At 47.9% G+C, this 24595-nt stretch overlaps 1 protein-coding gene across 2 annotated transcripts in view; it reads left to right on the forward strand.

The window, feature by feature from the left end:
• Positions 1-244: 244 nt before the first annotated feature.
• Positions 245-24595, forward strand: part of LOC147698792 (carbonyl reductase [NADPH] 1-like) — a 56225-nt gene continuing 31874 nt past the window's right edge. The window contains exon 1 of one of the 2 annotated variants that reach the window (XM_086935390.1): positions 245-412. The gene's annotated coding sequence lies outside the window, so the exon portion shown is untranslated. Of the gene's footprint in view, positions 413-20304; positions 20391-24595 lie in introns of those variants that run through there. The other variant, XM_086935391.1, reaches the window with a different exon arrangement.

The raw sequence follows: 24595 nt of genomic DNA on the forward strand, positions 1-24595 counted from the left end.
ATTGGCAAAAAGGTAGGTGTTTTTCTGTGGGGAAAGTGTCCACCTTTCAAACATACAAGCATAAAGTTCAGAATAAAGTAATCGCCACCACCCCCCGCCCCCAAAAGAAGCGTGTAAAGTCAACGCCAATGCGAGAGCATCTGTACATTGATATTTATTCCCACTTTGCATTTTCAGCCGTTCTCCGTTGTTAGAGACGTGTGCATGTTTTGGTATTATTTCTACAGCTGCTGGTGCTTCTTTTTCAACTGGTATATGACAAAACTCTTGAGTCATGCTGATGTTAGGCTTTCCACCAATCCGATCCCTCCCTGCCTCCAGGACTCGAGGAAACAAACTCAAACCCTCCCTTGTAACCACTCGCATCCTTCGGTTTACTTTTGCATAATTCAAACACGGGCTCCGCTGACAGGTGCGTTACTGTTTGATTTACTGGCACAGTTACTTCTATGACATGTACATACCTACCTCCTCTAGGGCTTTCCTTTGTGCGCCGTGTGCATTATGCCTTTCTCCCTTTCAGTGATCTGTGTGCCCAATCTGTGCATTATGTTTCCGCCGACTCCCTTCATTGCATCAAGCTCTCCATCTATCTTTGGGACATTGCTTATTGCCCTCCTCAGAGCTTAGTGTCTTGACTTATTCAGTGTAGCTTTCCTGTGTGCAGTTTCCACTGAACTGTGTTCCAATACCTTTTTATTACCACATTGTGCCCGTTGTTTAATTCAGGAGTCTGTCGCACCGTCAGTTTCATTAAAAGCACTGCCTCCCTTATCCTTTTTCCTAGCATTGTATTCTATCCTGCCAGTCTATTACCTTGTGTGGGCGTGCGCTGGAGCTCTCAGTGCCCCTGCAACTAAGGTCCAAATAAGTGTGTTTTAAACACTCTATTTGAAAGCTACTGGAGCCCTTGTCAGTTTTTGTTTTTCTTTTCACTTTGCTTCTTATTATCCCCACCCCCCCACTTACCTGCTGTCCCTTTCAAATGTTCAATACACATACAATTAAAGTAGGGTAAAGAGGGCTAATGGGAAGGGCGCCAGATTTGCTTTCAACCAGGACGATGTCTGAGCACAAGCATTAGCAATGCGCTCGGTTTAGCATTTGCGAGAGTTAGAGCTGTTGGTGATGCAAATTACAATGTTATTTGCCTATGTGTTTTGGTTTGGAGAGGAGTGAACGTATGTAGTGTGGAGTAGAATCATGTAGGTTGGATTGGAATTGTTAGTTCTGGAATTGTGTGGTGTGAATTTATACAGTGAAATTATGTGGCATGGTAGATAGGGGCGAGAGCTGCTAAAGATAGACATGAAGACAGAGAGGGATAGGTAGTTTGTGCACAAAGTGGTGAATGAACTCCAGACATAGAAGCAGAAAGAATGTGTAAGAAAGAGAGAGCAGGCACCCGATACCTAAAGAGGGAGCACCTATGTATGCAGAAGACACCCCAAGAAGAGGAGAGCATGGGATTGAGTGGCAGAAACTTTGAAAAGGCATGGGAAAGAAACTGCGCTCAAAGAGCTGAAGTCAACCACATCAGAGAGGCGAGAAGGGTGAGAGTGTATGAGAGGGAAAGAGGGACTGATTGCTTTTCCCTAAGAAACCGTATTTTACAGACTGTGACATTTGGAGTGTTGCTACCATTTGGTTCTCAGTGTGTGCAGTAGCAAAACACCCTCTCCAAACGTTTCCAATCACGGCAGATATAATTTATTTCTCTGTTGAATCCAGTTTTATTGTATCTCTGATCTTTTTTTTTTTTTTTTCTTCTTTTTTTTTTCTTACCCCAGCAATTCATGTTTAACCCAAATTGTATTTTTAGACCTATGGTTTAATTCATATCACACTCTTTCTGTGAATTAATAGTCAAGAATATTACTCCTAATCCTGTCCCCAACTTGCACACTGCAGGTCTCTCATTTATTTTTGAGTTGTATAATAACCTGCATGTCGACTTGTAGTCATTCACTACTTGGTGCTATCTGCTTGGTGTTCATGAACCGCAGAAAAGATCAAGGGTAGCTAGACTGCAAGTGGGTATAGGGGGTGAAGGCCTTGCCTGGAGCTTCTGGATCAATGTGACAGGTTTTCAGTGGATCAACAGCCCTCAGAGGTGTTAGGTTCTGCTCTCAGGTTGAATGCAAGCGATTAAATGGCTTGGGACAGAGGGTACCCAGTGATCCACAAAGTTTTTTTTGTCCAGAGGCCAGCTGGTGGATTATGAACAAATTGACCGATTGGAGGTTCCTGACTGAATGGAGTGGGGATCCAGATTTTGCAACTAGCGAGCTCTTTTGTTCCAATAGGGCGTGTGAACAGTGCAAACTGAGCAGTGATTCCATTGGGTGCCAGCAGAGTATATTAATTACCGGTTTCATACGATTGTGCTTCTAAAGAATTAGGTATAGTTTGGCAGATAATACTGTAACATTTGCAGTCCACCTGAGAGGTTTTTTTCAGGAACCCTTTGTAGATGAAGTTAAAGTAGTCTAGTCCCGCACCAGTAGGACCCTCAATAACTTCACATCATGGCTGGTTTAAGCTGCTTGATTTTCCAGAGCGTGAACAACTGCAGTTAACAGCCTTGAAAGTTCTTGTACTTGGTTATGAAACCTGCCATATGTCAATATGTAACCTGCAACATATTTATTAAATAAAAAAAAATATATCATGAAAGAGTGGGGAAAAGGGGCTGCGAGTGTCTGTTGGTGAATGAAAGACACAAGGTGAAAACAAGACTACACATGAACAGTATTTAGCTTCTCCCACATTTGATAGCACTGGCTGCAGATTTCTGAGCAAATCTGTGCTCTTCTGCACTTTTTTGCCTCTGTTCCTCTGCCCGCTCTATCCTCTCGTCTTCCTGCTGCTGCGAACTTCCACCTCAAGAACTACGACAACACCAACTCCACTACCCTGATCGACAACCTTGGTCTCAGACAGCTCATCACAACACCCACCCACTCCGCCGGCCACACGCTTGACCCCATCTTCCCCGCAAGCCCCCATGTCTCCTTCAGCCACACCACCAAACTCCCCTGGACCAACCATAGATGCATCCACTTCACCTTCCGGAAACCCACCACGCACCACCACACTCAACAGATCCCCTGCCGCAGCTGGAGCAAAGTCACTGAAGACCAGCTAGACTCCACCCTCGCCCGAAATCCACTCGCCGACTCAGACACCGCCACCCACAACCTCAGGCGCTTGATCGACAACTGTGCCAACACTCTCGCCCTGATCAAGAAACCCTCCAACAGGCGCACTAACAGAAAGCCAGCTGGTTCATCGCGGACCTCCAGGCCTTAAAGCACACCTGTCGAAAACTAGAGAAGAAATGGAACCGCAAGCAAACACTGGACAGTTAGGCAGCCCACAAGTACGCCATGCACAGACACCATCACCTCATCAGATCCGCCAAAAGGGCCTCCTTCAAGGACCGCCTCTACAACAACGCACACAACAGCAAAGAGCTATTCAACATCGTGAAGGAACTCTCCAACCCCAGCTCCAACACCAACAACATCCCACCATCGCAAGACCTATGCGACTCCCTTGCCACCTTCTTCCATCGCAAGATCTCAGACATCCACAACAGCTTCAACAACCTGACCGCCTCGACAGCCAACAACACCTCAGACCGCACGGCCACCACCCACATCAACCCCCTGCTCCCCTGGACCAACATAAACGACGACGACACCATCAAAATCATGAACACCATCCATTTCAGCTCTCCGTCAGACCCATGCCCGCACCACATCTTCAACAAAGCCAGCGCCACCATCGCACCCCATCTCCGCAAGGCCATCAACATCTCCTTCGAGACCAGGACCTTCCCGGAGAGTTGGAAGCATGCCAAGATCAATGCCTTACTCAAGAAATCCAAGGCGGATCCGAGGGACCTCAAGAACTTCTGGCCCATATCCCTGCTCCCGTTCCCGGCGTAGGTCATCGAGAAAACCATCAACAGACAGCTGACCCGCTACCTCGAGGAGAACAACATCCTGGACCCGTCCCAGTCCGGATTGCACAGCACCAGAACTGCCCTAATCGCCTCCACCAATGACATCAGGGCCCTGCTGGACAACGGCAAAACTGCGGCCCTCATCCTCCTGGACCTATCAGCCACCTTCGACACTGACTGCCACCGCACCCTACGCACACGCCTCCACACCGCAGGGATTGGAGAGAAGGCTCTGGACTGCACCGCCACCTCCTTCCTCTCCGGCAGAACCCAGAGCGTCCGCCTCCCCCTTTCCGTTCCAAAGCCTCCGAGATCATCTGCGGCGTACCCCAAGGATCATCCCTCAGCCCAACATTGTTCAACGCCTACATGGCTCCGCTCGCTCATGTTGCCCGACAGCACAACCTCAACATCATCTCTTACGCCGACGACACCCAGCTGATTCTCTCCCTCACCACCAAAACCAACTTCCACGAAGGAATGAAAGCTGTCGCCGATTGGATGAAGAACAGCCGTCTGAAGCTGAACTCTAACAAAGTGGGGGTCCTCATCCTCTGCCCCACCTCCTCAGCCTGGGACGACTCCTGGTGGCCAACTGCACTGGGAGCAGCACCGACAACCACCGACCACGCACGCAACTTGGGGTTCATCCTCGACTCAACACTCTCCATGACCAATCAAGTCAATTCCATCTCATCCTCCTGCCTATACACCCTCCGCATGCTCCGCAAGATCTACAGGTGGAACCCCACCGAAACAAGAAGAACGGTAACCCAGGCCCTCGTCCGCAGCAGGCTAGACTACGGAAACGCCCTCTACGTAGGCGCTTCGGCCAAACTCCTGAAACGTCTACAACACATACAGAACGCCTCTGCACGTTTGATCCTCGACATCCCCTGCCACAGCCACATCACACCTCACCTGAGAGACCTGCACCAGCTTCCCGTCAACAAGAGGATCACCTTCAAGCTCCTCATCCATGCACACATGGCACTCCACGACACCGGACCAGCGTACCTCAACAGACTACTCACCTTCTACACCCCGAACTGCCAGCTCCGCTCCGCAGACCTCGCCCTTGCCAACGTCCCCCACATCCGAAGAGCGACCACCGGCGAAGGATCGTTCTCCCACGTTGTCGCCAAGACCTGGAACACCCTCCCCGTCCTCCTACGGTAGACCCAGGACCTACTGACCTTCAGGAAGCTACTCAAGACCTGGCTTTTCGAGCAGTAGCAGCACCCCTCTCCCCCAGTGCCTTGAGACCCTCACGGGTGAGTAGTGCGCTTTACAAATCTATAGATTGATTGGACCCCATTTTGGATGAACGTTTTCAACGCAATTCCTATCGCAGGCCCCCCTGCCGTATGGAAAACAACAGTTATTGTGCCTATATATAAGAAAGGGGATAAATCTTTGCCCAAAAACTATAGACCAATCTCATTATTGGATGGAGCAGTTCAACTAATGGGCCTTTTTTTGTTAACTAGACTTGAGGAATGGGCTTCAGAAAAAAATATTTTAATTCCTGTGCAATATGCTTTTAAAAAAGGGATGGTGACACTGGATCGGTGCTTAAACCTAAACTGAATTGCAGCAAAGTATTTGAATATCAAAGGAGGTAGTGTTTTTATGGCGTTCATGGCTCTCTAAGCTGCTTTTGATTCTGTTTACAGAAAAAATTATGGGATAGTTTGAAAGACATGGGTGTGGATGAAAATATAACACTCTTCATTCGCCAACTATACTCCCAGTCTTCTGCGTGTGTTGGGTACAGAAACCAAGGGGTGTGAGGCAGGGATGCGTCTTAGCTCCCTTTCTGTTTTCACTCTACACCAATGGTGTGGAATCAGCTGAGGTTACTGATGTACCCTTGGTAAACAAGAAACGGATACCCATCCTGCTATATGTGGACAATGCAGTTCTGTTAACTAGAACCAGCTTAGCTTTGCAAAAGCTTATAAATAATTGTGTCTCTTATAAGGCAGCACTAGATCTCAAGGTTAACAAATCTAAAACGTATGCCCTAATAGTGCGGAAGCAGCCTAGAAAATTACTTTTGTTCACTATTGACAACCGCAGAATTGATGTAACTAAGATTTTTTTAAATATCTGGGTCTACTTTTTAATGATTCAGGGTCCCGGAGAAAGATGGTGGAAAATAGAAGTAATACATTTGAGAAGAGCGGCATGGCTATTTGGTCGTTCACAAAAAAGTTGGGCATAAAGCCCTTGGAACCAATTAAAAAGATGTATTCAGCTAAAGCTGTCGCATCAGCTGTATATGGAGCAGGTATTTGGGATGTAGCAAAAGTTGATGTATTACAACAGAAAGAGGTTTCTTGAAAAAATTGCTGTCACTCCCGAAAGGCTGCTCTAATTCATAATGCACTAAGAGCTGAATGTCCCATTTATTTCTGACAATATTTATATGTTTATCCCTTGAGAAGGCGTATCAAGTTCCATGGCTGAGGTATTTAAGACACCTGTTAGTATTGGGCTTAGAGACTCTTATTCATGACCCACTTTCTTGTTTGAACATCTCAAAAGCTGAAATTAAATCTCGCTCGAAAGATTATAGGGATAATGAAGGGCATCCATTAAATTGTTGTAAAACTACGGTGGCATTATATAAAAAGACCTTCCGCCTGCCCCAGGGGAAGTAAATTCATATTTGATTTCTATAACAAACATTTGTCACTGATAAGTTCTTCAGAGATTCAGATTACATTTTATCCCTTGTATGCTGGCTTTCCCACCAATTTGTCCCTGTGACAGTGTCTCTACTCAATCAAATCTCTATTTTATATATTTTTGTAAGTTTTATATCTGTGCGCAGAGAAAGTAAATTTGCCCATTGTTCTTGAAATATAATTTTGTACAATGTTGCCCAGCTCAGTTTTTGCCTCCAAACATTCCTTATGTTAATTTTTCTCTTGCATCTTATTTATGCCTGGTTTTATCAAAAAGGAGATTGATTAGTTTATGATTCGAAATGTAATCAATTGTGGTACGTTTCTGCACTTTATATTATCTATAGGATGATCCAAGGATCTTTCTTAATAGATCCCTTCTTACCTCGAGATTCACCTGGTCTTACTTTCATTTAGCCGGTCCAGCAGTTAGTAGATTGACTGATCTGCTGCTTGTAAACCCAACCAGTCTCTATACTGTCTTGCATTTTTTATTATATATTGAATGAACTCGCAATGTTTTAACATAGTGTTCTTTCCTTTTTATTTAAAGATTTTTTAATATAGTTTTTATCTGTGTTTTTATTACGTATCTTACTTAGAATACCTAGGCTCTGAGGAAAGTGATCACTTATGGCGATCTTATTTGTACGGAAATTGGTAATTCTTGAACAGTGCCTGTTAGAAACCAGAATAAAATCTATTGTGGAAAATGTACCACGACCATTAAAGGTAGGACCAAAATTAACAAGAGGGGAACATAGAGTATTGGCAAATCCTAGGTCGAGTTGAAACACTGTATCGTTCAAGCTATCCCCATACCTTGAGTGGGAAAAATGAGGGAGATTCGTATCCATATCCTATGCAATACGACAATTCCCAGTTTCTAAGTGTGGACATATCCCCAAGTTAAAATCCCCTCCCCAAACCACCAATAAATCCTTACATGCAGCCTCCTGTAACTTTTGAAGATGGCAATGTATGATTTTAACAATCCTCTCTATTTGGTCACGAGGGACGTTATTATAGTAATTTACTAATATTACTGTGCAGATTTTATCCACAGGTAAACTAATAATCTGATAGAAAGAATCATCGACCACCATATTAACTTTACCGAAGTTTATCAAGTTCGAAACATAGGTACATAAACCCCCTATAGCTCTTCCATACAATGAAGGTATTGCCGGTGTATGTAATGTTTTATAACCATTTATATGTATAGGCTCCACTGCCCAGGTTTCCTGTAGACTAATCATTTCAAACTTCTGAACAAAATTGTTCCATACCAAATTCCCCGCCTTAGATTTGAAACCAGCTACATTCCAGAACATAGAGTTACAATTTCTGTTCTCAGTATCATCAGCTTCATGGGAGTCTATACTGTTCCCTCTATTAGATCTAGAATGGTTATACTCCACCGTAGTACATAATGTTGTGGTAACCGCACTTATTAATAAAGAGTGGGTCTTTTGTCATTATCAGTTAGGATAACCATTTCACAAGGAGTATTCACTGACGTATTAGTAAACATATCACATTGCCCTGTGTAATCATATAGACCAGGTAAATCCCTTCCACCAGTGATATTCTCTGCCCTATGGATACTCCCTTTGTCGTTCCCACTGCATATACCTAGTGCTGTTATATCTGTATTGTTTACTTGCTCACAACTTCTATCATTCAATTTAGCTACACTAATATCTAATCCCTTCAGTCAGTCCACTTCTTCCAAGTTAGCTAAAGCGTTGAAGCGATTATATACAGGCACTCCAGCCCTAGAATTCTGAATTGCCAGTGGGACCTCCGTACTTTGTCTACTGTGTTCATAGTAACTGGCTTTATAGAACAAGCATTTGAAATGCAATGTCTCGCATTTAGCTATCGGCACTGTAAATGACAGTGTCTTTTATTTATGTGTTGTTTTTAAAACAGATAACTAAAAGGCATTGTCATTTACAATAACCATAGCTTAAACTCTTGCAAATGCAAGCTCTAAACAATAAAGTATGGATTATGGTGAAAGAATAAAAAAAATGGCACATTAGGGGAAAGATAGTGGTAAAATAACAGCGAGAATACCAAAAATGGAAACCAGCATATTCCTTAAGAAAAACATTGTGAAAATTCAAAGATAGAAATCTCGTATTAAGCATTACTCCAGGAGAGAATTTAGGGGTCACACTAAATCTGGATTAAACGAAATCGGGCTCTTTGAATTAGGAGAAAATCTTAAGTCAAAAAGTCAGGGGTGCAAACATAAAAACGTGCGCTTTGTCAAAAGCGCATTAGGAGTCCAAGGCAAAACGGACAGTAATTTAAAGAGATACAATTGAAAATAAAACTGAAGTTACACAAATGTGACATGTCTTGTTGTGGTAGGATTAGGATGGAGTAGTTTCTGTCCTGTAAATCCAGGTCTGTAGTAGGGGTATCTCTGTTAGTCATAATCTAGTGAATAGTCCCGCCCATGTGCGTGGACCCCGGAGCAATCAAAAATAATCTCTTAAGTCGTCAAAAAATGCAGACCGAGAGAATTTAAAGACAGATAATGCAACCAATATCCACAGGCTACACTGTCCAGTACTTCAACTAGAAATTCCACCAAAAATCCACAAACAGCACAGCCTGTCCAGTGTTCTCCACAGAGAAAAACCTTGCCCTACCAGCAAAAGCCTCTGGAATGATAGAGAGAAAGGAGTGGACAGACAAGTCCCATAGGCTGCCATTATGTGGCTCAGAACAGGATACTGTGCCTTTAAGAGAACTTTCCAGAACTCTCCCAGTATCCCAGAATGCACAGCAGGTCCCTTTTACTTTCAGGCGTAACACCCCAGACCTGTAGCATTCCCTACATTAATATCCTTCTCCACCGGGGAGGAGGGCGGGCGCTTATGACTATCACAGAGATACCCCTACTACAGAATTGGAGTTACAGGACAGAAACGACTCCTTCTGTAGTAGGGGATCTCTGTGTATAGTCCTAATCTAGTGAATAGAATGGCAAGCCCATCCCCACACCAAAGCGGCAGTGGAGAGAAGAGAAATAACGCCACTACTGTGCGAACAGATTTCGCAGCAAAGCCTGCCAAACCTGAGCGTCTGTCCTGGCATCAGTGTCCAGACAGTAATATTTAGCAAAGGTATGGACCGACTTCCAAGTGGCCGCCTTGTAGATTTCTGCAATTGGAACATTACGCAGCAAAGCAGTCGTGGCAGCTTTGCCCCTGGTGGAATGAGCCTTAGGTTTACCCCATAAGGTCTTATTAGCTTTTTGGTAACGCAATTGTATACAGGACACAATCCACCTAGAGATGGACTGTTTTGAGGTAGCAAGACCGGTCCTGACTGATCCATAATTGATAAACAATTGGTCTGACCTACGAATATCTTTGGTCTTATCCAGATAAAATTTTAACACCCTCCTAACATCCAGGGAATGCAGGGACCTTTCCGTTGGAGATGAAGGATTCTGAAAAAACATAGGTAAAGTTATGGTCTGGTTAACATGGAAATCAGAGATAACCTTTGGAAGAAATTTAGGGTGAGTACGCATAACAACCTTAGCAGCATGGAATGTTCTTGGCAACATAACGCCTGAAATTCACTCACCCTGCGGGCCGATGTGATGGCCACGAGGAACGCCGCCTTCCAGGACAGGTGCTGCAACGAAGCCTTATGAATAGGTTCAAAAGGCTCCTTCATCAATCTGGACAGCACCACATTCAATTCCCATGAAGGCGAAGGAAGCCGGACAGGAGGGAACACTTTCTTCAAGCCTTCCTAAAAGTCCTTGATCACAGGGATCTGGAAGAAGGAAGTCTGTGAAGGGCATTTCCTGTAGGCAGTCAGCGCAGCGAGATGAACCTTAATGGAACCTTAATGGGATGGAAATTAAGGCCAGACTGCGCCAAATGTAGAAGATACGGAAGGATGACATCTTCCTTACATGTCGTTGGATCATAGTTCTTGGACTTGCACCAGATGTAGAATCTCTTCCACTTGTAAGCATGGGAAGTCCTAGTGGAAGTTCGCTTAGCCTCCTTCAGTATGTGCATACAATCTTCTGGTAGATTCAAATGGCCATATTGCTCTATCTCGGGAGCCATGCCGCCAAACTCAAAGACGAGAGGTTGGGGTGCACCATCTGCCCCCCGAACTTCATGAGAAGGTCCGGCCGGCACGGCAGCCGTATTTGAGGAAGGGGAGACCGGTGAACCAGGTCCGTGAACCACCACTGCCTGGGCCATTCCGGATCATCCGCGCCCTGGAGTGGGACAGCTTGATGAGCACCGCCGGAATCAGGGGAATGGGTGGAAAAGCGTACAGAAAGCTGTTCGACCAGTGGATCCATACTGCATTCCCCAGCTTCCCCTGCTGGTAATACCTGGAGGCGAAGTCTCTCTGCATTTGCTGTTTTCGGCGATGGCGAACAGATCTACGTCTGGAGTCCCCCACCTTGCGAAGACTTCTCCTAGTACTTCGTCGTTTATGACCCATTCGTGTTTTTCCTGAATCAGTCTGCTCAGTGCGTCCGCCTGAACATTCTGCACACCTGGTAGATGGGTAGCCGTTATCGTCAGTCCTCTGGCCAGAAGCCAGCGCCAGATCGCCTGCGCCTCCTGAGACAGAGTGCGTGATCTCGAGCCCCCCTGCTTGTTGAGGTAATACATCGTGGTCGTATTGTCCGTCTGTACAAGTAGAGAGTTGGTCTGGAAGGACGGATGAAAGGCCTTCAACGCCAAGTGAACAGCTCTGAGTTCCAGGAAATTGATGTGATACGTGGACTCCGTCGGGAACCACCTTCCTTGTATCTGTAAGTCTCAGGAGTGTGCCCCCCAGCCGTGGAGGGACGCATCCGTCATGATAGACTGCGTGGGAATGTCCTTGTGGAAGGGAACCCCTCTGAGGAGATTCTCCGCTGAACACCACCACTTCAGGGACTGAAGAGCATGCAGAGACAGTCGTATCTTGTCGTCCCAAGACCCTTTCCTCTGATCCCACTGATCCTCCAAGCACTCCTGCAATGGTCTCATATGCAGCCGTGCGTGTGGCGTGAGGAAGATACAAGAGGCCATCGACCCCAGTAGAGAAGACACCGTCCTCACTGTTGTAGATGGAGCGGTCAGAAGAGCCTGATCCTTCTGAAGGCGTGATAATCGTCTCTCCTCCGAAGGAGACCCGCTTGCTGACAGCGTATTGATGGAGGCTCCCAAGTACTGTATGCACTGGCCCGGAGTCGTGACAGACTTGGACATGTTGATGTGCAACCCCAGCTTGTTCAAGAGAACGCACGCCTTCTGGAAGTGCGCTTGAGCTTCCGAGAATGAGGAGGCCTTGATCAACCAATCGTCCAGGTACAGGTAGACTAACACCTTGTTCTTCCTCAAGTGTGCAGCTACCACTGCCATGCACTTCAAGAATGTTCTGAAGCAAGACTTCAGCCCGAATGGCAGTACTGTGTACTGATAATGATTGGCGCCGACTTGGAATCGCAGGAACTTCCTGTGTTTGTGTGCAATGGGCACATGGAAGTAAGCATCCTGTAGGTCTATAGCACATAGCCAGTCTCCCTGTTGCAGCTGAGGGTAAATCTGATGCAACAACAGCATTCGAAATTTCTCTCTGCGAATCCACTTGTTTGCTTGTCGCAAATCCAGAATGGGTCTGAACTCGTTCTTGTCCTTCTTGCGAACCAGAAAGAACCGTGAGTACAGACCTCTTCCCCTTTGAGACAGAGGTACGTCTTCTATCGCCCTTTTCCTTAACAGGGTATCGGCCTCTGCCTGGAGCTCGCGCAGTTGAAACGCCGAGCTGACCGGTGGAATTGCTGGAGGCGGGCTGGTGAACCGAAGACTGAATCCATTGCAAACCATATTTAGCACGCACTTGTCCTGAGTAATTTTTCTCCACTCTGCCAGAAAAAACGCCTCCCCCCACCGAAGTGGGTAACGGATGCAGGGGAAGTAACCGCTCAGGGCTTAGACCCGGCCGGACCTTTGTACGCCGTTGCGGACTGCTGGCCACCTCTGCCCTTCTGGCGCTTCTAGAAAGGCCGCCGGAACTGCTGCTGCTGTTGTTGCTGCTGTCCCGAAGCCTGTCCTCGCCCTCTGCCCTGCGCCCGAACCGTCTCTGGAACAGGCGGTAGGTCTTCTTCTCCAACCCGACAGCCGTCAGGGTCTCGGCCTCCGCTTTCATGCGGCCCATCTCATCGTCCGCATGCTTGCCAAACAGGGTTTCCTCCGAGAAAGGTAGGTTGGCCCCCGTTGTTGAGCCTCTGGCTTGAGAGACGTAAGTCGAAGCCAAGCATGCCGCCGTTGGTTGACACCATGGCAGTACACATGCGCCGCCAGAAGGGACACATCAGCAGCCGCGCTGATGAGTTGGTTCAACACCAACATCCCTTCATTCAGGATCTCCTGAAAATCTTCTATCTTCTATCGAGGAAGGAGCTCAGCGAATTGCTGGAGGGACTCCCATAGGGCTCGGTTGTATCGCCCTAGCAAGGCCGCGGCACTGGCCGCCTTCATAGTGGTAGACGCTTACCCACAGACCTTTCTGCCAGCCGAGTCTATCCAGCGGCTCTCCTTATCAGGAGGCACTGTAGACGAGGGGGTGGAGGCATGCTGCTGCCTAGCCGCCGTCACTATGACAGAGTCCGGTGTCGGATCCATCCTAAGAAAAGCCGGGTCAGAATCCGGAGCCCGCAACTTCTTGAGGAGCCTGGAGGGGGCCGCCTTTGTCACCGCTGAAGTGAGAAACAACTCCTCGGCGGGTTCCACCAATCCTGGTACTAGAGGCAGCAACTGTCGAGACAGGTGCTTTTTATGTAGCGTCTCGAAAATCACGTACGTCGTGGGCGTAGGCACCGTCACCGTGATGCCCAACTTAGCCGCACCCCTCAGCAGAACATTTTGGAATGAGACGATGTCGTCTACAGGCGACGCCCTCGTCCCTGGGGATTCCGACAAAGTGGGCGAGTATTCCCTGGTCCGAGAAGAATTCGTGTGGGATCTGGATCTGCGCCTCCTGTGGCGTCGTCTTGATCTTGTTAACGACCGGTGACGACTATGCGATCTCCCCCTGCGGTCAGAGCGAGAACGCGATCTCCTTGGCTTCGGAAGCTCCACAGGCCTCACAGGAGCAGGCGACTGCGGCCTGACCGGGCGCCTTGGCTGAGGAGTCCCCTTAGGCGGCGTCGGGTACCGTGGTAGTGAAGCCGTCCTCGACGGAACCACAGGAGGTCCAGAAGGAGGAAGCAGAGGATGACCATGAAGAGGGGGTGGTGGTGGAAGCGGAGGCGTAGTGGGAGTCCGCGGCGCAGGATCCTTGGGCAACAGAGGAGGAGGGGAAGGTGTCCTCAGCTTAGGAGGTGTATATACCTCTGAGTACTGTGACTCCCTTTTCTTCTTAGGCGGAGGCAATGGTGAGGCAGAGCCTATCGGCGCACGTCACCGGCGCGTCCCAGCATACCCAGAGGAACTCCTGGCGCCAGAACTCCTTCTGCGCTTCTTTGGCGTCGAAGAACGCCGCCTCGACGGCGACCGTCGTTCTTTCGATGGCGAACGCCTCCGTCTCGACAGCGAACGCCTGCGAGACTTCGACGTCCTCCTTGACGTCAAGGATCCCCTCGACGCCGACCTCCTCCTCTTTGGCGGTGTCGCCTCGACGGCGAGCGCCGACGCCGGCCCGCCTCTCGACGTAGATGACTCTACGCCGACGATGAAGATACCGTCAACGGCGATCTCGACGGCGGTCTAGTCAGTTCCCTCGACGCGGAACGTCGACGTCGCCTCGACCCAGAGCCCTGGGGAGACGGGGAACAGACTGCTGTCATCCCTCTCTATGCCGTCGTCGGTGCTATCGACGCCAGCGGAGAACAGGGATGTTTGCTGGTCTTCCTGCCCCTGGTGGGTCCCCCAGAGGCATCAGCATGGGCAGACCCACCTTGTGCCTTCAGTCTTCTATCTTCCAGGCCTTGGAGCCTGATCTTCTTCCTCTCTCTCAGGGTCCTGCTGGAGAGGTTCTGGCAAATGTCACACTCCTCCAGGACATGAGATGAGGGAAGGCAGATGATGCACACCTCTTGTGGGTCCGTCTTGGCCTTCTTCCTCAAACACTCTGGATGTTTGTCAAACAAAGCAGGCATTGTGACAAATAAGAGTGTTCAAATACACACAGAAGGAAGAAAGCACCAAAGTACTTCAAAATGAAAGCACTCAAACACTTTTAAAAGTGAAAAAATCTGTAAAGAAAGCAATAGAAAGAGAGAGCTCAATGCTCCAGGGTCCTGCTTGCAGGAGCCGGAAAAAAGAACTGAAAGTAAAAGGGACCTGCTGTGCATTCTGGGATACTGGGAGAGTTCTGGAAAGTTCTCTTAAAGGCACAGTATCCTGTTCTGAGCCACATAATGGCAGCCTATGGGGCTTGTCTGTCCACTCCTTTCTCTCTATCATTCCAGAGGCTTTTGCTGGTAGGGGAAGGTTTTTCTCTGGAGAACACTGGACAGGCTGTGCTGTTTGCGGGTTTTTGGTGGAATTTCTAGTTGAAGTACTGGACAGTGTAGCCTGTGGATATAGGCTGCATTATCAGTCTTTAAATTCTCTCTTAAGTGTCTGTGCAGGTCTGCATTTTTTGACGACTTAAGAGATTATTTTTGATTGCTCCGGGGTCCACGCACATGGGCGGGACTATTCACTAGATTATGACTATACACAGAGATCCCCTACTACAGAATGTCAAATTAAATGTGTTCTTTAATCGCGAGAGAAGGCTCCAAGGGAAAAAATGTGATTTGCCAATTGTGTCCTCCAACTGTAAGCCTATTTTCCCCAGCTCAACTCATTAGCAGTTTAAACACATCACCTGGCTCCGATGTGCTGCTGTCTTGTCAAGATATTATTTAAACTTTGAAGCACTCCAGAGAACTGGATATAAACCCAGAAAACGCGGCACATGTAAGAGGCCACTGATGGTTTAACCACGCCCCATGTGGTAAGCATGAAAGATGCATGTACAACATGTAAAGCAATACTTGAGAACGCAAAGTCTCTGAGAGGCGATGCCGCTGAGCACATGGGAGGTACAGTATAGTGCTGCTGGGCACACACAGGGGCAGTGTTGCTGAAACCATTAAGATATGGAGCAGTGTTGCTGAGAACGCAAACGGCAGGGAGCAGCGCCGCTGAGAACCCACAGGGTATGGGACAAGGCTGCTGAAAACAAAGACCTAGGTAGGGAGCAGTGCTGCTGAGAACGCACAGCCCAACTGTCCTGCTGAGCACGCACATAAGCAAGCAGTGCTGCGGAGCACAGTTACGCAACAAAACTTGAGAGGGGGCCCCTTTACATGTTGCCCACCCCTCCCTCCCGACCCATTTAAGCCAGCCGCCTGTGCAACAGTTCACAGTGCCTCAGTGGGGGCCTTGTGGGTGGCCTGGTGCTTGCCCCCTCACCACCACAAGAGCTGCGGGGGCGGCTGTTACACCACTGGCTGAGCACACACGGCACATAGGGCACTGCTGCCAAGCACACAAGGAACCCTGAGCGGTGTAGCGGAATACACCCGGGGTGATGGTACTGAGGATATAAATGAGCCGTTCTGAGCACAAACAAATGGGACGCAGAAGGAGAAAGAAAGCAATGACAAATGGAGAAAGGAGGGATAAAAAACCAGAACGAAATGACCGGAAGTGTAGAGCGGTAAAAGAAGGATGCGCCACGAGGAATCATAACACCGCAGCCTTGATGTTCATCACCGCTGGCATATCGCAGTGCCGGCACTTGTAGACAATGAACAGTGCTTCTTGGCACATGCAGAGTAGTGCTGTTTAACACACACAGGGTGCGGAGCAGAGCTGCTCAGCACACAGAGGGCAAGGAGCAGTGTTTGAACTCACACAGGGCAGTGCTGATGAGCACAAATGCAGGACAAGGGGCAGCAGACCTCTCTGGCCTCAGAGAAACAAAAGCACTGACTAATAACGAGGCGTGGAACGCAGGCGAGAGAGGCGGGCTCTACTTTGATAGGCAGGAGCCTGTGAAGTTCCTCGTCTCTGTAGCAGGCTAGCGGTGAAGTAGCTCCGGAGCCTTGGTGGCAGAGGGAGCTCAGAAGAAAGCCGGGAGTCCGGGAGTGATGAGGTTCCCGGGAGAAAGCAGGCAAGGCATAACGGTGTGAGGAAGGTTCTTCAACTTACAGAACATCCCGTAGCAGCGCAGCGAGAAAAGAGCCTGGTGAGTGGGGGGTGTGTGCACATGTGTGGGTGTAGCTGTGTGTGTGTGCGCGTGTGTAGCTGTGCGTGTGTATATGTGGGGATGTGTGTCTGTGTACGTGCGTCCTGATGCATTGTCCCTGCGTGGGTGTATGTGTGTGTGTGCGCATGCGTGAGTGTGTCTGGATGTGCGCGCGATTAAGAGAGGCGAGAGGCTGACTTACTGTGAATGTGAGACAGGAGATGTGCCCGGCGCCGGGCTGGGCGTGCGTGCCCATGAGGTGAAATCGCCGAGGGCTTGCGCGTTCACATCCCCTGTCTCAAATTCCCGGCAAGCCGACAACAATTAGTCTTTCGCTGGACAGCAAGACCTAAAAATCCCAATGGGATGATATTAATGTGGTGTTGTGAGACTGGACAGTTTCCCACCTTGTTCAAGAACAACTCTATCAATTGTGGGGTTTTAAAATTTAATATAACACAATCACAAGCCAAGTCCTTACTCCCTCTCCCTGTCCATCTCATCCTCCTTGTCATTTTAAACTCTTGAAAGAGTCTATCGGTTTGGCCTACCCTGTTCCCGAGCCAGGATAATGATTTATTTCTCAGGCTCTCGCAGTTTTCAGCCATCCCCTGTTGCAGTAGGTGGACATTGGCTAGCATCACTGTGTCTGGGGTAGATGCCGGTGGTAATTCTATGCATGTACTCAGATTTTCACACACCGGTTCCACCATATGTGTTGTTCTCTTGATAATTTATAATCCCACTATGGGCAGTTAACTTGTAAGGTATCCCCTTAGCACTTTTACAAACTGGTGGGAGTTCGGCGGGGGTAAAGCCATTTGACTGGGAACAGGGATTAGTATTTAATCTACTGTTACTCTGAATATCATTGGAATTGGGTAAATTATGCTTACATTTATTATAGCTTTTGGATAATAATTTTTCTATTGCCCCCACTCTTCCAATCAGATTAGTTAAAGATTCCCTAAGAAAACCATCTAGTGAATCCAATTAATTTTTTTATTTTAATACTTCGTTCTGCATTCGGGAATCAGAGCTTGCTAACACTCTCTCCCACCCGGTTAGTTTGTTCCCTATTGGAACCTTACCCTTTTTTAGCACTCTTTTTTTGTGCAATACACAGGTTTACCATACCCTTTATACAAGATTCCTTACTCAAATTTGATGCAGGATCTGGATTTCTAGGGCGCTTCGATGGTGGTTGGGGATCACTCTCAGGCTCGCTATCAATAATGTGATCAGAAGTATTCACAACACAACCATTTTTTTTATCTATTCTATTCTGCTTTGCTTTTCCACCAATGATCCTTTATTATTAACCAGCTGAGGAGAACCTTCTGTAATACTATTTTTTTCTGGGTTCATTGCCTCTTCTACCGTTAAGATTTCCTTTTTATTACCCCCATTGCGCCTGTCAGGTAATTCAATAATGACAAACGGGGTCCTCCGCCCTCTTTACTGTGTTTTTTCTTGTTTGGTATGGTCAATGTTATCCTCTTCTCCACGATTATTCCAATTTGTGTTTCTTTAACCCTTTCGCTGCGGCGGCTATTCCGCCGCAGCGCTAAAGGGGCGGGGCGGCCGCCGCATGCTGGTGACAGAACTGCTCCGTCACCAGCTACAGTTGAGCTGTGCTGGTGACGGAGCGGTTCCGTCATGACCCGCCCCGCTCATTAAGACTGCCGCACAGGCGCAAAATCAGCGCCGCGCAGGCGCGGCGGCCGGGCCATGACGGAACCGCTCCGTCATCAGCACAGCTCAACTGTAGCTGATGACGGAGCGGTTCCGTCATCAGCAGGGGAGGGGTTAATAGTGTCTGAAAGTGAATGCAATGCAATGCAATTTAATATGGACCTCTTAATTGGCAGTACTTAAGTCGATCACACTGTTAAAATCCCACAGGGACTCCAAACAATGTATCTAAAATATCCCCGTAGCTATAATATATCATGAGCCCGCGATACAGTCCTCCCAGTTGTTGTTTTACGAGATGAAAACAATATCCTTGCACTTTTTATGGACGGAATCAAATTATAGACACAGTACCTTCACACATGCAGGTTGCGGTAAGGAGCCAAGAGCCGTGGCCCAGCCCTGTCTCCTCCGGTCGATGACGGGCTTTTTAGCTCTTTTAATCAGGCGAGCTCTTCCCTCCTGGGGGGAGCGCTGGGCACCAGGTGGCTTGTGGGACTTGTAGGCAGTCTCCAGCAGCGGCAGCAAAACTTCAATGTAACCCGCGCGGCGGTGGTGCACTATGCCTTTAGCTCTTTCAATCAGGCAAGCTCCTCCCTCCTGGGGGGAGCGCTGGGCACCAGGTGGCTTGAGGGACGTGTAGGCAGTTCCCAACAGCGGCAGCAAAACTTCAAAGGAACCTTGTATCTTACTTAAATATGATGGCAATGTAGGATCATACTAAATATATATTTTATGAATTATTGTACTTTTATGATCTCAATGCTTAAGATCAAATAAAGTTGATTGATTGACCTTGGCGTTAGGGAGATTTTTTGGGCTCAGCTGGAGCAGGTCTGCTTCCCAGCTCTGTGAGGATCAGCATATGGTGTTCCATACGGTGCAAGCCACACACTTTGACTGGCCCTTCTGATGGCAGGAGTGAAAGGCACTCCCACAGTATGGAAAGGAGGTGCACTATGGGCATTCCCTGGCCCACTTATCCCAGAGTCCACCTTAGACACTCCTGAAACAGCTGAATCTGCTTTTCGCCCACCCGCAGCAGGGTAAACTAGGTGCTAGCGATAGTAACAATGTTGTGTAATAAACAGAGGGCACCAGAGGGTCTGTGAAATCCCTAGATGAAGCCAATTCGCATTGGTGTGTTTTGCAAGTGCTTTGTTAAGCAAACTCCCTGTACAGAAGGAAATGTGGAGAGTCCCACCGAGAGACTCATAAGCAGCACAGAGAAGTTTCGAAGTGTACTAAAGTGACCCTACCCATGTGTGAGCGGCCTATACGCATGGAGGAGCCCTCCCCCTGCACACTGGTTTCAACACCCTGCATCAAGGGGCCCTGTGCCTATATTGTGTATTGTAATCGGTGTTCATGTAAAGCATCTAGGTAGAGTTTGTGCTATATAAAACTGCAAAAAAGAAACCAGGTTAATGAATAACTGACATATCAGAGACTCGGTGTCCCCTTTTCATATTCTTTAAATGATTGGGGAGGGGTGTCCTTTTGAACTACGCCACAGCCCTGCACCGATGGCCATTGTTGCCACATAGCTGGGTGCCACCTAAAGGCCCCTCACACTGCCCGCAGGTCGCTCTGGGCTCACTACTCAGCTTCACCTTGGACTGGATGTCAGGCTCTGGGTTTGGCACCATGATGGCTGCTGCTGCCAACTGGGTGAGGCAGATTAGAGAGCTTGGAGCAAAGTCCCACGAGGCCAGAACGGAGCATGGTTGAACCGGTGTTGGACTGTTTCCACTGCAGCTGAGAGGCTGGACTCTGTGAATAAAACCATGGGGGAGGCGGTGAGTGTTATAATCTAGCATGTGCTATGCATCCTTCCTATGCTTGCCACCTGCTCCACTGCTTGGCCTTCATGATGTCATCGGAATGTTGAGAGGGTTGAATGGTTAGAAGTCAGTTGGTATGAGGGGCTGAGCAGTGGAACTGCTCCTGGTGGGGTCTCTATAATATATCTCTATATTACATCTTAATACTATGGATCTGAAGTAAAGATTAAATCTATGATCCTGAACTACACCTAGGGACTACGGATCTTTCTTTATTTTAACAGTGAGCATAGAGGCAACGCAGGGAAGGGTGGGGGAATTAATGTGAAAGCAATACAGAGCGGGTCGGAAGGACGTGAAAGCAACATGGAGAGCGCGGGAGGAGGGTAGGCAATGGGAACAAGCACTCATGGCAAAAAATGCAGATTGTAAACAAAATATGATACGGATGCGAGAAGTGGTATCTTCTCTTCGGTTTGTGTAAACAAAGCCTGCACTGAAAGGGAGAAGACATTGACTATTCTTGTGCTAGTGCTTGTATGACCATCTGTGGGCTCTGGCGAGCTGAGTGCCTTAAAAGAGGGTCTGAGCCCGCAGCACTGCGCAGGTGGGCACAGAGGACTCGAATACGGGTCCGACAGAAATCCATGTATAAATAAAGCAGCTTTCAGATCCACTGTACACACAGAAGTCCATGTATAAAGAAAGCAGCTTTCAGATCCACTGTACACACAGAAGTCCATGTATAAAGGAAGCAGCTTTCAGATCCACTGTACGCACAGAAATCCATGTATAAATAAAGCAGCTTTCAGATCCACTTTACGCAGTACTGTGCAGCAAAGTGGTGACTGTGCAGCAGTGGCGGCTGGTGAGATTTGAAAGTGGTGACTGTGCAGCAGTGGCGGCTGGTGGGATTAGAAAGTGGTGACTGTGCAGCAGTGGCGGCTGGTGGGATTTGAAAGTGGTGACTGTGCAGCAGTGGCGGCTGGTGGGATTTGAAAGCGGTGAGGCGATAGATGAACTAATGAATATTTGTGTGCATACAAGAAAGCGTAGTAATCGAGCCAACGTTTCTTAGAGTGGTTAGGGGGAATTCTCTCCCAGACAACATTTTTAAGAAATTAGGTTATACAGGTGCAATTTTCAGAGCCTATTTCTACGGCAATGGACCAAAAGCACAGTTCTTACAGGTATTTATAAAGGAAGACATAAAATATCTGAACTCCAAAAATGGATAGGCTACCAGGGTAAGACAGTTTGGGATATCCCCTCTACAAGCAAAGCACATAACATAGGATAATAATTGTCCACAAAGAGACACTTGCAGTGTTGTTACTACCTGTTGTGCATGTCAAGCACTTCCTTTTACTGCGACAGCTGGTCAACATTGATTACATAATCCTCAAATTAAGTACAGTTGAGTACTCCGCTGTGAAGCAAGGAATTCAAAAAGTTTCCGTGTGAGTGATCACTTTGCCAAAATGTCACTGAACCAATGATCTCAATTTGGGACAAAACACATGGGGAATCTGTTATATATAAATAACTAAGAAACTTGAAGGTCTGAAATGGGCTGAGTAATCTAAGTTACCACCATAAACAATACACTGAAAATACAGTGCATCAGCTACCACATGATGGAGAGACACTTAAAATACTAATATAAGTCCTATCAGCCCACCCAAATGGCGGAATGTCGTCATGTAGGACGTCATGAACCAGGTCTATGTGCCCACGCCTTGATACATCGGCGTAGTGTCAGCAGGCCATGGTTCAGAGGATAACAGTGTCCTCGCCACCAGAGGTGCTGATGTAATGCAGTGCAGTGAGACAAATGAAAAAATAAGTGTCAAGTGTCAAGAACAGTGTGAAAAAGTACCCAAAGTTTGTTCAATTTTTGTGGTTTAAAAATATTTTCAGCAGTCCGGTCTAAGTTCAATTACAGCACCACTCTTGAGGGATGCTACAAGCAAATGTTATCAATTAGAGATCTGAAGACTGATGGTGCAGCGCTATGTCCACTTCCTTCCCATCTGTAGGTTTTGAAATTCCAGTCGTAGCCAATTGGCTACTCGCTGCCACATTTCGCACTGCTGCCTGCCACCAGTCTCCTGCAGACAGTGGCTGCCCATCTGTGCCAGGGCTGCAGCTTGCACACCTCTAGTATGTTATGTTAGTATGAATTTGTAGAGCGCACGTTCACCCCAGGGTTTCTTGGCGCTGTGTGCCGTTGGGGAACCCATCCTGGCTTTCCCTGTGAGATGGTCCCTATTGGGCATCCCCAAGGTGAAGCCAGGCATCCCCGGCAGCGAGGGGGCCGTTGTGGAGAATAAGCAAACTATTGCCCAGAGTTGCAGCGTGGGACCCATGGTTAGACAGGCACCGAGGTCGCTGACATTGGTTCCGTACCCTGCCGCGTCGGGAATTGAACCCTGGTCCTTGGCCGACCTCTGCTCCTAGGTCTGCCGCCTCTTACCGGTGAGCCACACTTAATTAAACGTAATTTAACGTGCAGCTCTCTGGCTGTATCCACCCATGGGGAGACGGTCTGCTGTACAATAAAACCTCCATCTTCTATGCAGAGGTTTTTTCCACGAGAAACCTGGCTGTGAGAAGAGGACTGAGGCAGAAACTCACAGACAGCCCGTCTATGTTAATACTAAAGCGTGAAGCAGTATTATTTTAGGAGCCAAGGGTACTTCACAACGCTGTTCATGTGGTGCTTTGGAGAGAGTCCTGCTGTCTTCGCAGTGGATGCTGCAAAACGTGCTTTCAGTCTCTCAGTTGGGGTCACAAAAATACAGAAATTACCCTATTACACTGTTAAGAGTTTTCATGCAATTATATTTATGTGCCAAGTGCCTTGAAGAGCAGTACGGGAACTGGACTGGTGCTACAAACTGACTGAACCCACCTTCGAAACCCCAACAGTTCTGGTGTGTCCCAGAAGACTGGCTGCTGTACCCCCCGAAGGAACACACTAGCTGCTACAGAGGAAAGAAATGTCTGCATGCTGCTGCATTTTTTGTTGTATTTTAATTTTCCTGATTCACTGAAGCTCCTGCTGTGGCTCTTAAGAAGGTACATGTGCTTTGTTTTGCCAGTGAACCATTCCCTGAATGATCACTGGATGTTGAGCCCGATACCAGTACTTGATCCTGGTTTCTCACTCCAAGATGATCGGTTTTGGGCCAGGACAGGTTACTCATTTTATTCTGGCTGAAACATTGCATGCCACATCCTCCTCTCCCCAAAATGTTTTAATTTTTTTTAACCAACTCTGGCCCCTGTTATTGACTTTTGCTCTTGGTCTGATGCCTCTCTTTAGTCAATTGGTTTGGCACATATGCCGGAGGGCTGCAGTGCTTATTACCTGTCCCAAAGTGCTCTAACATTCTGTAAACCAATACACGAGTCACACAGAAGCATTACCTCTTTATCTGTTTACAGCATGCTCCAGGTCTATGTGACCCAATGTCACAGAATCACGAGTTGGGAGTCTCCTGACTCTGATGTGAGGTCACATGCGCAGTAGCGTCACGAGATTGACAAGCAGCCCCAGGAGTACAGGGCTGATGCCCTACATGCCCGAGGGATGCTTTAAAATACGAAGCTGCCGCACGTCTTCAGTGGGTGGTCCCTGAGGGCCCCTTTGTATTGCAGGCCAGGGGTGGTGCTATGCTAGTTCTTGCCTTCTAAATTCACCAACAATCAGGCAGCACATGGACAATACCGCATATGTCTCCTAAAACATCCTGGCTTCCTGACTTTTTACTTTTAGAAAGCATTACATAGACCGGAGGCACAGGTATTGTTTCGAATCAAATGTGGATGGTAATTGCTCTTTGCACTTACTATCCACATTACTCAAAATATTAGGTGGGGGGAGCCCCTGCTGCTGCCGCCTTGATAGATCCTCAAAGCAGCAGTGCAGCTGTACTGACATGGCAGAATTCTCATGGCGCATGTGGGCTGCACCGGGAGGCTTAAAAACGCGTATTTACACCGAAAGCAGAAGCACATGACTGTGCTGCGTCCCTGAATGTTAGACAAGGTTGAAGGACGCCGTCTTGTAATGTATGACACTAGAAGGATGTGCAGTACATATGGTGAAAGTACTGAAAGAGGCTCTGGAAGACATCATCCCGCTCCGACAGACCTCCACAGGCATGTCTGAGGACGGAGGAGGAGGCGACGCAGATCAGGTGCTCTGTTTATGC

The sequence above is a fragment of the Lissotriton vulgaris genome, chromosome 8 (genome assembly GCF_964263255.1).
Source record: "Lissotriton vulgaris chromosome 8, aLisVul1.2, whole genome shotgun sequence".
Classification (NCBI taxonomy): Eukaryota; Metazoa; Chordata; class Amphibia; order Caudata; family Salamandridae; genus Lissotriton; species Lissotriton vulgaris.